Source organism: Microtus pennsylvanicus, chromosome 10, assembly GCF_037038515.1.
Source record: "Microtus pennsylvanicus isolate mMicPen1 chromosome 10, mMicPen1.hap1, whole genome shotgun sequence".
NCBI lineage: Eukaryota > Metazoa > Chordata > Mammalia > Rodentia > Cricetidae > Microtus > Microtus pennsylvanicus.
In genome coordinates this window covers 101,380,778-101,390,985 of record NC_134588.1, presented here as the reverse complement: position 1 = coordinate 101,390,985, position 10,208 = coordinate 101,380,778, and the positions used below count along the sequence as shown (strand labels likewise).

The window sequence follows — 10,208 nt, the reverse complement described above, 5'->3', positions numbered from 1 at the left end:
GTGTGTGTACAGATGAGTGTGCATACACATATACATGCATTCATGTGTACAGATGAGTGTGCATACACATATACATGCACACATGTGTACAGATGAGCGTGCATACACAATACATGCATATGTGTATACAGATGAGCATGCATACACAATACATGCATATGTGTATACAGATGAGCATGCATACACAATACATGCATATGTGTGTACAGATGAGCATGCATACACAATACATGTATATGTGTATACAGATGAGCATGCATACACACATACATGTGTACAGATGAGTGTGCATACACATATACATGCATACATGTGTACAGATGAGCGTCCATACACACATACATGCATATGTGTGTACAGATGAGTGTGCATACACACATACATGTGTGCAGAGGAGCGCGCATACACACAACATGCATATGTGTATACAGATGAGCATGCATACACAATACATGCATATGTGCGTACAGATGAGCATGCATACACAATACATGCATATGTGTGTACAGATGAGCATGCATACACACACATGCATATGTGTATACAGATGAGCATGCATACACACACATGCATATGTGTGTACAGATGAGCATGCATATACACATACATGCATATGTGTATACAGATGAGCATGCATACACACATACATGTATGCAGAGGAGCGTGCATGCACAAATACATGCATACAGGAGCCAGAGGCTGACACAGATGTTTTCTTCCATCTCTGTCCACTTTGCTTTTTGAAACAGGCTCTCTTGCTGGACCCAGAGATCACTGGTTTTGCTAGAGACTGGCTGGAGAGCTCCAGGGATCCTCCTGTCTATGCTAAGATTGCAGCCTGGTGCCTTTCTCTGTGTCTAGCTTTTTAAAATGTGGGTGCTGGGGATTGAACTCAGGCCCTCGTGCTAAAAGCACTTTACTGACTGAGCTAGGCTCTCATGGTCTTGTCTTGTGCTCTGACCTGCTACGATCATGTTTTGGGAGGCAGAGGACAGACTTCCTCAATGGCCGCTTGGAACTTGTATAGCAACATGGCACCACAAGTTCTAGAAAGCTCTGTGGGTGACTGTAGTTGACCCTCGAGGGACAATAACTACAGCCAAATGGAAGCACACTTGGGGAGAAGGCAGGGGAGATGTCTCTGTCTAGAGAGCCACAGAGATCCAAGGAGCACTGTTTAAAGTGGCCCCAGAGCTTGTCTTGGAGCTCTTCAGAGCCGATCATCTGAGAACATGAAAACCACGCAAGATTCAGGGATTTGACCTGTGAGGTCCCAGTTTATAACTCAGCTATAGACAAAGTTGGCCTTTGGCCGCTACTCCAGTTGAGGAGCGTAGAGTTGATTGCTCAGTGCAGTTCAACTGAATCCACACTCGGTTTCATTTTGGCTTTGGGCCCAGTTGGAACAGCCTTTCATTGAGTCGCAATTGCTTCCTTCTCCTTCTCTTCCCCCACATTCCTTCTCTGCAAACAAAGCCTTTTACTTTCAGGAGTCTGACGGGCACACCTGAATGGCCGGACACATTCTTTGGTCCAGCTCCCCATCTCTGTTTCTAGGGGGGAGGTGGGGGAGAATCTAGCTGTTTCCTCCCACAGCCCTGTTTCTATGCGTTCCCCACCCTGCTTAGCCCCAGCTGAGATGGACTGCCCTGTACCTTGTCAGTGAACGCCAGTGAATGCCCAGTAGCTGGAGTAAGCTGTCCCTGGAGATTCATGAGCCACACTTCCAGGCACAGCTGCAGGGCTGCTGCGATGGCTTGCAGGGCTGTGTGTTCTTCAGGTTCCCCTGTCTGCCAAGGGGTGTGGCCCAGGAGGAGGCCTGTATTGGTAGGGGGTGCAGGATTGTGTTGCCTGGCAATGCCAGTAGTCTTCCTTTTTGTTTATGCCGTGAGCATGAGTTTTTGTTTTAAATCTCTTTACCTTGATTTTCTGTAAACTTGCTGTATTGGTGTCAGAGAACACGCCTCTGAAAATTGTGAAGAGGGCCCAGTGAGACCCACACATCACACATTTTCTATCAACCGCTCGCTCGCTCTCTGGAAGCGGTGTTGTGCCTTTCAAAGGAGGTGGGCTGCAGGCAAAGGCAAAATCCAGAAACCCTTGTCATTGGAGTGCGGCTGTGTTCTGCGGAAGGGAGCCTCTCCCCTCAGGTGAACTCTCGTCATACTTTGGAGCTTTTGTTTGTGGTGATCTCTGGGTAAACTATGTGCCCAACGCCAGCAGCGGCTTTTTGGTTGGTACTGTCTTTTGCTGTGGCTGGTGGGGAATCTTACAGGATGGGTGGTATAGAAATGGGCTCTGTGACCCACACTGTGCCCAAACTTGATTCTTTTTAATAATGAAGCTGTATCCTAGCCTTAGGTGGTAGTACAATTTTGGTTTAAAAATCAAACAAACCCAAAAGTGGCATTACTGGGTCTTGAGGTAGGTTGTTTCCTAATTTTCTGAGAAATCACCACACTGACATCCAAAGGGGTTGGACCAGTTTGCATTCCCACCAGCAATGCAGGAGTGTTCCCTTTACCCCACAACCTCTCCAGCATAAGTTGTCTTCAGTGTTTTTGATCTTGGCCATTCTTACAGGTGTAAGATGGAATCTCAGAGTTTTTTTGATTTGCATTTTTCTGATGACTAAGGATGTTAAACTTTTCCTTAAGTGTCTTTCAGCCATTTTAGATTCCTAGGTTGAGAGTTCTCTGTTTAGGTCTGTACTCCATTTTTTAAAATTGGATTATTTGTTCTTTTGATGACCAATTTCTTGAGTTCTTTATATTTTGGAGATCAGTCCTCTGTCGGATGTGGGGTTAGTGAAGATCTTTTCCCATTCTGTAGACTGTCATTTTGATGCTCAATCATGCCACAAGAACATGTGCTCAACTATGTTCACAGCAGCTTTGTTTGTCATAGCCAGAACCTGGAAACAACCTAAATGCCCCTCGACTGAAGAATGGATAAAGAAAATGTGGTACATTTACAATAGCATAAAAAAATAACGACATCTTGAATTTTGCAGGAAAATGGATGGAGCTAGAAAACATTATTTTGAGTGAGGTAATCCAGACACAGAAAGACAATTATCACATGTACTTACTCATAGGTGTTTTTTTTTAAAAAAACATAAAGCAAAGAAAACCAGTCCACAAACCACAATCCCAGAGAACGTAGACAACAATGAGGACACTAAGAGAGACTTATATAGATCTAATCTACATGGGAAGTAGAAAAAGACAAGATCTCCTGAGTAAATTGGGAGCATGGGAACCTTGGGGGAGGGTTGAAAGGAGTAGGGGAGAGACAGGGAGGGGAGCAGAGAAAAATGTAGAGCTCAATAAAAATAAAAATAAAAAAACCCAAACAGCTACTGTGGTTGGTAGTAGGTTTTGATTTTGAATCCACTTGACCTAAAAAGAGTTTGATTCTACTGCTGGCCATCTCTTCCAAACAGCCTTCCCTCTCAATATCTGTGACACCACAGTCAATCTGGGTCTTCTCATCCCGCCTTCCCAGGACGTGGAGGACTGTCCAACCTCTTCAGTTGGCTCCCCTCCCCACCCCATAACAGGAGGTCCTGAGAAACTTTCAGTCCAGTGGCCATGCTGAGGCCTCATGGGCTGGCTGTTTGGCCTACCTTGGCAAACCCAGTTAACAGAAGCAGAAGACTGTTGTTTGATTATGAATAATAATAATATTTTTAGCTAGGATCTTACTGTGTAATCACAGCTGCCCTAGAAGCAGAAGTTTATCCAGAATTCCTTTTGAACATTTCTCTCATGGCAGTTCCTTATTTCCTTATCTCTAGTCTCATTGGCAGTGTCCTGGTCCAGGTGTTCATCGTTTGTCCCCTCATTTGACACCTACAGGCTGAATCCCCTACCCAACAGCTGCCTGAGCTTGGGAGCCATCTACACCCTACACATTCCAAATCTAGGCTCCCTTATTTCCTAATGGTATAGTCTTGGATGAGTTTTTCAGTCTCTCTAAATCCTTGGTTTTTGGTCTGTAAATCAGGAGGAATAATACTTACCTTACCAGGTTTTGTCAGGATTAAAACAATGCAATGTCCAGAAAGCAGTACCAACGAGATGATAGGTGATAGGTGTGTCATCGGGGTTCTTTAGAGGAGTAGAATTGATGAAACGAATATATATTATAAGTGGAGATTTAATAGACAGACTATATGATAGGGGTTAGGTAGTCCGGTAATAGCTGTCTGTACATGGCAGAGACAGGATCTGTAGTTGCTCAGTCTACAAGACTTGATCCCTCAGTTGTTCCTTCTGGGATGAAAGTCCTGGAGGTCCCTGGAGAGTAACTGGCATTGACCTCCACTTTGGAAGCCCAAAGAAGCTGGAACCTGGTGTTAGCTGAGGATGGAGGCAATTGTCACAAATACACAGCTCAGGAAGACGTGAACTGAGGTTGACCCTTCCCTCAGACCTCTGAGGCTGCCTGTGGGAAGGCAGTTCCTGTTTTGAGGTCTGGTCTCCTCTCAGTTAATACTCTGAGAGCTACTGGTAGCAGTGGCTTTTACCAGAGGTCATAGGGGCATACAGCAGGGGACAACCAGTATTCAACAGGTCAACCCGCCAGATGGATAACCAGAAAACAACCGGTTTCCACAGCCAGTAACCCCATGGACTTTGCCGAGTGGGACTTCCCAACAGGGTTATTCATTTGATAGGTCGACCTGTTGAATACTGGTTGTCACCTCTCGTAAAAGTCATTGCTACCAGCAGTTCTCTGCATTAATCCTCTCTGGAAACAGCCTCACAGACAGGCACAGAGGTCTGTCTCCTCAGTGAGTCTACATCCTGTTAAGCTGACAGTTGATATCAGCTGTCACAGAAAGACAGATGATAGACAAGTGGTAGATAGATAGATAGATAGATAGATAGATAGATAGATAGATAGATAGATAATAGATAGATAGATGATAATAGATAGATAGATGATAGATAAGTGATAGATATATAGATACATATATAAATAGATACATAGACAGATGATAGGCAGATAGATATATAGATACATACATAGATATATACATAGACAGATGATGGGCAGATAGATACATACATACATACATGATAGATATATGATTGATTGATCATTGACAAGGAGATGATAAATAGGTAGATGATACATAGATAGATTAGGTAGATAGTTGGGAAGGAATTTTGTAGGGAAATTGGCTCACACAGCTATGGAAACTGAGAAGCCCCATCACGGCATATGCAGACTGGAGAACTGTGAGATTTCACCATGGCTCAGCTCAAGATTAACCCCTGAGAACTAGAGGGGCCAGAGGTGCGGCTCTCAGTCTGGGGCCAGAATTCTTAGACCTGGTGCAGGTCCTGGAATTCAAAGGGTCGAGGACACAAAGAACGTGGAGCTCTGGTGTCCACAAACATGAGAACATCAGGGTTCTAGCTCTGAGACAGACGTTGTGTGTGCGTGTAGTTTTTGGTTGTAAACCTAGCCTTTAACAGCTAAGCCATCTCTCTAGCCCGAGGGATGGAAGAATTAATGGAAGGAGAAGAAGGGAGAGAGTAGAAGAAAGGCTATTGAATGGGTTTGCCCTTTGCATTTTGTGACAAAAATCCCTGGTAACAATTAATGGAGAAAAGGTTTGCTTTGGCTCCTGTTCTCAGAAGGTCACAGTTCTGTCCATCACGGCAAAGAAGACATGGCAGCCAGAGTGTCCTTGTCTGGCTGGTGGGAGAGTGTGCTATAGCTCCTCCCATCCCTATGAACCCGGAAGCAGACGTAGTGGGCCTGAAGATGAGAGAGTGGGTGGGTATAAACTTCAAGGCCCACCCCTCATGACCTACTCCCACCAGCTAAGCTTTATGTCCACAGTCACCCAAAACAGTACCACCAGCCGGAGACCAGGCATTCAAGCACAGGAACTCACCTGATGTTTCAAGCTCAAAGGTATCGTGGGCCCTCGACCACTTAAAAGATTGCCAGTATCACTGTATGAGGGTGGGTTTCTTTCTTAGGTTGGTGATTTCAATGCCATTCTCTTTCAGACACGTGCTCACAGAGATGCCCAGAAATGATGCCTTACTAACTGCCTGAAAATCCCTTAATCTAGTCAAGTTGGCACGTCAAGTTAAACAATCTCAGTAGGTAAATCATCTAGTAGAAATATAGCAATGGAAGGCGTTCAGAACCTTGTTACTGCCATTGCCAGAACCCATCTGTGCTGTGCAGCATCAATTAGGGATGGAAGGAGGACATTTATGGACGTGAGATGGACATGCCCACAAACAGATGCAACAAAAATCTACAGTGGTACCCAGGGTCAAGGACAGGGGAAACCTGGAATCCTAAAAATCCTACCTGGGAAGAGTCAGAAGCAGCCTCATCCAAACCCAGTGGTTATGTTGGTGTTTGCGCACTCACGCGTGTGTGTGTTTGTGCCTGCGCGTGCATGCCCGTTTGTGTGAAGGTCAGAGGTTGACCTTAGCTATCTTCCTCAACTCCTTTCCACCTTCTTTTTTGAGACAGGGTCTTTCACTGAATCGGGAGCTCACCGATTCAGCTCTATTGTCTATCCATCTAGCCCAGGGACCTTCACTAGCACTGAGATTACAGGCGTGCACCACCATACCCTACTTTTTATGTGGGATCTGGGGATTAAACTCTGGACTTGATACATGTGTAGCAAACACTTTACTGACTGAGCCATACCCCTAACCCGAGTTCACTGATAAGGGCAAGCTGAGCTACACTTTCCCAACTCTGTCACAATGAAGCTCCTGCAGCCTTCTGAATTCTTCTTAGAGACATACCCTGTCCATTGTATCTCACCAGTGATAACACTGACCTTCTAAATGGTCTCTGCAGTATTGCTTCAGTGAGAACAGACCATCCCACTGTGAAAAATCCTCCAATGGTTTCCATCTGCACTTAGAATACTGTTGAATGCCTTTGCTTAGGCTTCAAGGTCCTGTGTCCTCTCTCGCTGCCCCCTGCAAGTTCAGGTCCTGCTCTCTCTTTGTACCACTGATCTGTGGACACACCAGAGTCCTCTGTGCTCCTTCTCCCAGCCTCCGTCTCTGAAGTATCCATGGCCTGAAGTCCCTACATAGCTCCTTTCTCCTCCTTTGGTGCAGGCCTCCGCTAGAACATCAGTCCTTCTTAGACACAGTCCCTGCCCTTCTTACCTACAGCAGAACCCCTTTACCTTCTTCCCATCATGTCTCCTAGTCAGCATCTTATTTAATTCCCTTCCTACCCTTAACACTATCAGAAAAAAATTGGAAATTTCTGGTACGCTTGCTCACTGCATATCCTGGATAAGGTTAGTCATGAGTTGATAATCCTCATTGAAATACATGAAGAGTCCATTGTGTCTAGAGCTGAGAAGACTGGCTGGGGCAATGTTCAAATCCCACCTTGCTCTGGTTGATTCCCATGCAGTCAATCAAACTCTCCTAACATCTGTCTTCACATCTCTTGTCTTTGATAGCACCCCACTTCCCATTGCAAATAGAATTCCTTGTTTTGGTTTGGCTTAAACTCATTTGCTTTCTCCATTTCAGAGTTGGTACCTAGTTATTCTAGAAAGATTGGACAGGTCTGGAAAGGAAGGTGGGAAGAATTCAGCCATATGACCTTCGTAGAGTTCCAACCACTAGAGCATTTCTACAAGTTTCTTTCTGGGCTGATTGCTAGGCATATTCTAAATGCAATTATCTCATTGAGAGAGGCATTTTGCTCATTATAAAAGTGTCTGCTCAACTGTGCAACGCTGCAGTCCATGAAAGGTAGTGCCGTGGGTAGAGCGTTTGCTTAGCATGCAGAGTCCTGAGTTTGATCCCTAGCAATGCACAAAGCAGGTGGTGGTGCATGCCTGTAATCCAGCACTAGGGAGGTCGAGGCAGGAGGATGAGAGTTTAAGGTCATCCTTGGCTATAGTGTGAGTGTGAAACCAACCTGGGACTCATGAGACCTTAGCTCAAGAAGCCAAAAATAAACACAGAAAGAGAAAAAGAAAAGAGAAAAAAGATCACTGAGGTTTTTCCCCATCCTTACATCCCGTTTGTTCTGACACACCCAGACACATCCTTTACCTGACATTTCTTTGTAATCCATAAAACAAACTCAATTTCACAACACACTGGGGATGCCTGGATATTTCAGGAGAGATGTTTGGAAGACAGGAAAGACATCCACATGGTGCCCTGTCCATCAGAACCTTACTCAGATTCTACTGGCTGGCTCCCTCAGGCCTCTCCCTCCTTCTTGGCAGTGGGATGCAGTGGGCAGTGCAGCCATGGCAATGAAGATAGATGCCTATGTCAGGGCTGCTGATTACACTCCTTGCCCACTGCAGGGCCTTGGATGGGCATGAGTTGCTTAGCCTCTTGTTTCGTTCTCCTCATCTGTGATGCTGGGGTAACCGTACTAACCATAGGCAGTCATTAGTATTAAAATGTTTTCAACTGTGTTCTTCTTTTGTCTTCCCTAGGCCTTTCCAGACTTCGGAGCAATCCCAACACCATCTCATTTTGTATCTGTCACTCAAGAAACAAAACCACTTGGTTAGAAAAATTAACCAGTGACGTCATCACCTGCACTAAGGCTCACCAAGGTTAATATCTTTAATAAGTGACTATTTTTTCTAGACAGGATTCTGTTGCTCAGAAAATAAGGTTAACTTTTGTCTCTAGTTTATATTCACACTCTTTTGAGTTCTTTTTATAACTAGTATTAGTTGGCTGTTTAAAAAGACACAAGGTGGGCTGCAAGATGGGTTGGGGTAAAGGTGCTTTGCCACCAAGACTAATTGCTTGAGTTCAATTCCCTGGACCTACATTGTGAAAGGAGAGTCATTAACTCCTGCAAGCTGTCTTCTGACCTCCACGTATATCCCATGGCATGGGTGTACAGGTACACACACACACAGTAAAAATAAGTTAAAAAGTATTATATTTATATGTGTGTGTGTGTGCGCACATAGATTTGTGGGTACCCAATGAGGCCAGAAGAGGGCGCTGAATCTCCTGGAGCTGGTGTTAGCAGGCATTTGTGAGCCTGCCCAACATGGAGCTAGGAGTTGAGCAAGAGCACTCTGTGTTCTTTCTTACTAAGCCTTTTCTCCAGCCCATACAAAAGTGTCCTAAAAGAGATAAAGATCATCATATGTCTTAGATGGAAAGCGACGTAAATAGGAACCGAGGACTTGTTCACTCCTTAGTATTTTAGGACCAAGAACTAAAAACAAAAAGGTTGGGCGTGTGACTCAGTGTGACTCAGTTCTGTTTCACATGCACGGGAGGCTGGCTTCTATCTCTAGAACTCTGAAAGAAAGTCCCAACCACCACCCCTTTTCTATGACGGAAGATACAGCATGACTGCTGTTCAGGTTCTTTATTATTGTGTGGCAATACTTAGCCTCTTTATCAACGGAAGGCAGGAGAAATTAAGACGTTTTTTAAGGTTAAGCAATTTCCCTAGCATAGCCTTCTCCTTATTACCATGCAGATTACGAGCCATTGTCACAGCTAGGACAGAACAGCAGCAGTTTTTGTCTCCAAGCCTGTCAAACATGGAGAACCACCATTGCAATTATGGCTGGAGGCCATGCCTCCTATTGCTGAAAGGATACCTTCTTAGTGGAGAAAATGGGAGACAAAGGATACAATGCAGAACAGCCTACTCCTGGGTAGAAACAAGGATCCTGGATTACCAGACAAGGCTCCAAACCAAGCAAAAAAGGATCTACAGATACTTTTAGAAGTGATTTTTACCAGCCTGTGTTTTCAGCGTATCTCTTGGTTGAATGGAACATATGTGCACATCAATCTATTCTTCACAATATCTTTTTCTCCTCATCCCCATATATGAGAATATCTTTAACCTGCCTCTACACAGCACACACAATTTGGATGAGAATAAAACCACTGAATTCTTTCTTTGTTGAAAACGCTTGCAATGCGACTTTCCCCTATTGTTGAGTTCCCTGTGTCACAAACTCCTACCTCTGCTTATTACGGAGAGACTTTCCTTGCATAATCACTTGCAAGACTTTCTGAAGCTCCTTGTGGTTCAAACCAGTTTTTAAAAAGCATCTAGAAAGAAGTTTGCTGATTAACCTCGATTTCCAACTCTTTGGCTCCAGAACTGCCTTGGAGGTTAGGAAAGGATGTGTCGGGGTGTCTCTGGGGGTGTCTCTTGGGATAGATCATGAGAACTTT

At 44.6% G+C, this 10,208-nt stretch overlaps 1 long non-coding RNA gene across 1 annotated transcript; it reads left to right on the top strand.

Moving 5' to 3' along the window:
* The first annotated feature begins 1,843 nt into the window (after positions 1–1,843).
* Positions 1,844–8,578, top strand: LOC142858414 (uncharacterized). The gene is made up of 3 exons (XR_012912013.1): positions 1,844–2,150; positions 5,860–5,934; positions 8,480–8,578. It is a non-coding gene; the product is annotated as an uncharacterized LOC142858414 (long non-coding RNA).
* Positions 8,579–10,208: the final 1,630 nt, after the last annotated feature.